The following is a 6,546-nucleotide window of genomic DNA, read 5'->3' on the forward strand; positions in this document are numbered from 1 at the left end:
CCAGCCTCATCACATCCGCGAGAACTATTTACAAATATATGGAGATTCTAATGTGCAATCTGAAAAGCAGATCTGCTTAAAGTAACTTATTTATTTAAGGCATTTATGGGAATACCACAAGAATTCTAATGGTAAATATTCTACTTGAGATGAATAAATATCAAAAAATTCACAGAAAAAAAATAAATGTTTGTATTCTACACATTATGTTAAAATGGTGCACATATTAGTCCATTTGTGTGTATATATAGACACATAATCTTACACCATATTAAGAATATATTCCTAATAATTTCTAAACTATATGTGACAAGACCACAATGGAGTACTATATTAATAAATAATTTAGTCACTATAGAACTATACTACTACTGCCATAATTTCTGGGGCAATAACAGATACCAAGGTGCATAAGTAAAATGGCTTGTGTCTATGAATCTTTGCTTTTCACCTTAGTACAGTTTAGTATCCACTCATATCATAGTGTCGGTATTGACTAATCCATGGTATATTGTGCAGTGTAAACCAGGCCGAGGGAACCACTCCGACGCGTGTTTCGTCATGCTTTTTCACAGAGGAGTATGGGTGGACTGTTTCGTGCCCCATATTAATAGATTCGTATGTCTTCATATAAATGCAGAACAAGAATGCCGTGGAGACACCATCACATGTTTCTCAACTCTGGCAGGAAACTAGCCAGGTCTTTCACCGGGAAGGAACAGCCACGGGAAGGAACAGCCACGGGAAGGGCAGTCTCCAGTCAAGGAGACCACCTATGCCAAACATGGTATCCATCCACAGCTGTTTCGGAGTATTTGCCTCTCATCAGTGTGGAGTAGGAAACTGGCAAGTGGGAGCAATGCCTAGTAGAAGACAACATAGGTAAGGATGGTTGACCTCGGGGAGATCAACATTCTTGACTGGAGACTGCCCTTCCCGTGGTTGTTCCTTCCCAGTGAAAGACCTGGCTAGTTTCCTGCCAGCGTTGAGAAACATGTGATGGTGTCTCCGCGGCATTCTTGTTTTGCATATTTTCCCAGGGGGCCTTGTTCTAGTGACACTGCGTTGAGAAACACGTGATGGTGTCTCCGCGGTGTTGGATGTTGATCTCCCTGAGGTCAACCATCCTTACCTATGTATTCATATAAATGCAGGTCAGATTCACCATTGGCATTCAGTGGAGGTGACGCACATGGGAGAAATATCTCGTTGACATCATTGTGCATGTGCACCACCACATATGAAACCACCGCGTAGAGACATCTGATGTCATCAGCCCACCACGCAAACACATAGCCGCTGGCCATCTTGGAGGAGTCCACTGTGTGGCACCATGTTAAAGATTCCCTAATAACTATATACAATACCCTCATAACCTCCAATTACAATATGTGTGTTCAATGGCTCCTGTATCCCATCTAGATTAACTATTGATATCGGAGATTGTAATAAGGATTTTTATCGTATGTACACCAGCTTCATCATATCTGCGAGAATTATTCACTAATATATGGTGATTCTATTGTGCAATCTGGAGAACAGATCTGCTTCAAGTAACTCATTTATTTAAGGCACTTATGGGAATACCACAAGAATTCTAATGGTAAATATTCTACTTGAGATGAATAAATGTAGGGGCACTTGGCTAAACATTTCCTTGACAATTCAGAGGTACCAAGGTCCAACACCAAGTGATGACCAGTACTGAATGCAATAAAGCTGTGGAGTGCGTGCTGTCTGTCCTTAGTGAAACATGTTATTCAAAACCTGTTATATCCATTTGGTAGTAATCCTTAACAATGTTTATAAATCTAATAGTGTAATGTTCTAACATTTTTTGCTGTACTTTTCCTTTATACAGTCATATGAAAAAGTTTGGGCACCCCTATTAATGTTATAAAGAAAAAAGGTTAACAATTTGGGTTTTTGCAACAGCTATTTCAGTTTCATATATCTAATAACTGATGAATTGAGTAATATTTCTGGATTGAGGTTTATTGTACTAACAGAAAATGTGCAATCCGCATTTAAACAAAATTTGACAGGTGCAAAAGTATGGGAACCCTTATCAATTTCTTGATTTGAACACTTCTAACTACTTTTTACTGACTTACTAAAGCACTAAATTGGTTTTGTAACCTCATTGAGCTTTGAACCTCATAGGCAGGTGCATCCAATCATGAGAAAAGGTATTTAAGGTGGCCACTTGCAAGTTGTTCTATTTGAATCTTCTATGAAAAGTGGCATCATGGACTCCTCAAAACAACTCTCAAAAGATCTGAAAACAAAGATTATTCAACATAGTTGTTCAGGGGAAGGATACAAAAAGTTGTCTCAGAGATTTAAACTGTCAGTTTCCACTGTGAGGAACATAGTAAGGAAATGGAAGAACACAGGTACAGTTCTTGTTAAGCCCAGAAGTGGCAGGCCAAGAAAAATATCAGAAAGGGAGAGAAGAAGAATGGTGAGAACAGTCAAGGACAATCCACAGACCACCTCCAAAGACCTGCAGCTTCATCTTGCTGCAGATGGTGTCAATGTGCCTCGGTCAACAATACAGCGCACTTTGCACAAGGAGAAGCTGTATCGGAGAGTGATGCAAAAGAAGCCGTTTCTGCAAGCACGCCACAAACAGAGTCGCCTGAGGTATGCAAAAGCGCACATTTGGACAAGCCAGTTACATTTTGGAAGACGGTCCTGTCCAAATCTACTCAGGCATTCATGCAGAGGAACAATTACAATGTTCTGGAATGGCCATCCTAGTCCCCAGACCTGAATATCATTGAACATCTGTGGGATGATTTGAAGCGTACTGTCCATGCTCGGCAACCATCAAACTTGACTGAACTGGAATTGTTTTGTAAACAGGAATGGTTAAATATACCTTCATCCAGGATCCAGGAACTCATTAAAAGCTACAGGAAGCGACTAGAGGCTGTTATTTTTGCAAAAGGAGGATCTACAAAATATTAATGTCACTTTTATGTTGAGGTGCCCATACTTTTGCACCGGTCAAATTTTGTTTACATGCGGATTGCACATTTTCTTTTAGTACAATAAACCTCATTTCAATCCAGAAATATTACTGAGTCCATCAGTTATTAGATATATGAAACTGAAATAGCTGTTGCAAAAACCCAAATTGTTATAAAGAAAAAAGGTTAACATTAATAGGGTTCCCCAAACTTTTTCATATGACTGTAGCACTTCAATCCAGGTGCAAGAGATCGTTCAGTCTCACAGAGCTGGAAACAAGCAAATCAAAAAAGATCCGTGGAGCCTCTGTTGGGAGTCTTGACACGGAAAATAGCCAGATTTCCCTCCGGGAAGGACCTAGCCAAGGAGTGGCTCTTTTTAGGAGACCACCATAACCACCATATTAAGTGGCCCTTTAAACTCATCAAGAGCTGGATATTGATTTAAAGATATGACAAGGGAAATACCAAGGCCAGGTATCCATCCACAAACAGCTGTTTCGGGGTATTGCCCCACATCAGTGTGGAGTAGGATTCTGGCCAGGTGGGAGCAATGCCTAGTAGACCAGCAAGACAAAACAATCACTGATCTCGGGGAGACCAGCCTAAGGCCTCTTTCACACATCCTTGTCTCAGGTACGTGTTTGGTCCTTTTCCTCATGTACCAGAGACACGGGCACACGTAGACCCACTAAAATCAATCGGTCTGCGCTCACGTGCATGTTCTGCCATGAATTGTGTGTATGTGTGCTTCACACGTCAACATGTCTATTTTTCTCTGGCATCACGGGTGTCACATGGAACGCAAATGGACCACACGGAGGTGTTCCGTGTGACACGCGCCGGAGAAAACACATGTGTCTGAGAGAGAAAAAAAAACTTTACTCACCTTCTCCAGCCCTCCTGTCTCTGCCGCTGCTGTCACTTGCTTTCAACCGCCGCTCATTATGCTCATTGCATATTCACTTCACTGCGGCCAGAAGCAGCAGCAGCAGCGAGGAGTCGGCAGGACCGGAGATCGAAGATCAGCACCAGGGACAGGTGAGCAGAAAGTTCCTGTTCTCCGTCTGTTATCACGGATAACACACAGAGAACACACGTGTGCCATGAACACGGCTCACACAGGGCAATACGCACCTTTGACACGTCGGTGAAAAACGTGTGTGATTTTCACAAATGTGTGAAAGAGTCCTAAGAAAAACAGTGCCGGCAGCCAGTGAAGGCGCTCAACACGGTGAAATCCTAGGTGCATTGCCCCCTGGGAAGTAACCAGCAAGACATAGGCTGGTCTCCCTGAGATCAGTGATTATTTTGTCAGAGCTGGAAACAAAGAGGAGGCTGTGCATTTAGTTATGTAGAAGTTCTGAAAATAGCCTAGTATACTTGGTCAGCTATTTTTATAACTCAACGAAGTGAATGGAGAGAGCTGGGCCTGTGCAGCCACTTCTCCATTTCCAGTGATGTGAGATGGGACTATCCCTTGAACCTGGATTGAACTTAGATTGACACCTGGAAGAGATCCCACAGACATACAGTCAGGGCCAGAAATATTTGGACAGTGACACAAGTTTTGTTATTTTAGCTGTTTACAAAAACATGTTCAGAAATACAATTATATATATAATATGGGCTGAAAGTGCACACTCCCAGCTGCAATATGAGAGTTTTCACATCCAAATCGGAGAAAGGGTTTAGGAATCATAGCCCTGTAATGCATAGCCTCCTCTTTTTCAAGGGACCAAAAGTAATTGGACAAGGGACTCTAAGGGCTGCAATTAACTCTGAAGGCGTCTCCCTCGTTAACCTGTAATCAATGAAGTAGTTAAAAGGTCTGGGGTTGATTACAGGTGTGTGGTTTTGCATTTGGAAGCTGTTGCTGTGACCAGACAACATGCGGTCTAAGGAACTCTCAATTGAGGTGAAGCAGAAGATCCTGAGGCTGAAAAAAATGAAAAAATCCATCAGAGAGATAGCAGACATGCTTGGAGTAGCAAAATCAACAGTCGGGTACATTCTGAGAAAAAAGGAATTGACTGGTGAACTTGGGAACTCAAAAAGGCCTGGGCGTCCACGGATGACAACAGTGGTGGATGATCGCCGCATACTTTCTTTGGTGAAGAAGAACCCGTTCACAACATCAACTGAAGTCCAGAACACTCTCAGTGAAGTAGGTGTATCTGTCTCTCAGTCAACAGTAAAGAGAAGACTCCATGAAAGTAAATACAAAGGGTTCACATCTAGATGCAAACCATTCATCAATTCCAAAAATAGACAGGCCAGAGTTAAATTTGCTGAAAAACACCTCATGAAGCCAGCTCACTTCTGGAAAAGTATTCTATGGAAAGATGAGACAAAGATCAACCTGTACCAGAATGATGGGAAGAAAAAAGTTTGGAGAAGAAAGGGAACGGCACATGATCCAAGGCACACCACATCCTCTGTAAAACATGGTGGAAGCAACGTGATGGCATGGGCATGCATGGCTTTCAATGGCACTGGGTCACTTGTGTTTATTGATGACATAACAGCAGACAAGAGTAGCCGGATGAATTCTGAAGTGTACCGGGATATACTTTCAGCCCAGATTCAGCCAAATGCCGCAAAGTTGATCGGACGGCGCTTCATAGTACAGATGGACAATGACCCCAAGCATACAGCCAAAGCTACCCAGGAGTTCATGAGTGCAAAAAAGTGGAACATTCTGCAATGGCCAAGTCAATCACCAGATCTTAACCCAATTGAGCATGCATTTCACTTGCTCAAATCCAGACTTAAGACGGAAAGACCCACAAACAAGCAAGACCTGAAGGCTGCGGCTGTAAAGGCCTGGCAAAGCATTAAGAAGGAGGAAACCCAGCGTTTGGTGATGTCCATGGGTTCCAGACTTAAGGCAGTGATTGCCTCCAAAGGATTCGCAACAAAATATTGAAAATAAAAATATTTTGTTTGGGTTTGGTTTATTTGTCCAATTACTTTTGACCTCCTAAAATGTGGAGTGTTTGTAAAGAAATGTGTACAATTCCTACAATTTCTATCAGATATTTTTGTTCAAACCTTCAAATTAAACGTTACAATCTGCACTTGAATTCTGTTGTAGAGGCTTCATTTCAAATCCAATGTGGTGGCATGCAGAGCCCAACTCGCGAAAATTGTGTCACTGTCCAAATATTTCTGGACCTAACTGTAGCTGGATGCTGGATAGGATGGCTGCTCTGCCATTCCCAACACTCATATCTCTGCCTCACATTGAATGACTGAACTTTCACTCATAATTGGGACAGCTTAGCAAGCCCTCAATCCTATAGGCAGAGCTGTCAATCACAGCATCCCTTGGACACCATGAGTGGTGGAATTATGACCGTACCTACATGATCTCCAGGCTTCTCAAGAAACCCATGATTGAGGCACAGATCAAACAATCTGCCTTCACATCATAAGCAGGAACCCAGGATCTCTGCTCTGGTCCATACTCCTTTCAATGGATGAGATACAAGAGGGAATTATGGATTTTCCGAAAATCAAACATACTTTGTACCTTGTACTCTAAACTGTCATTGACAGAAACTGAAGG

This window comes from Anomaloglossus baeobatrachus, chromosome 2 (genome assembly GCF_048569485.1).
Source record: "Anomaloglossus baeobatrachus isolate aAnoBae1 chromosome 2, aAnoBae1.hap1, whole genome shotgun sequence".
NCBI lineage: Eukaryota > Metazoa > Chordata > Amphibia > Anura > Aromobatidae > Anomaloglossus > Anomaloglossus baeobatrachus.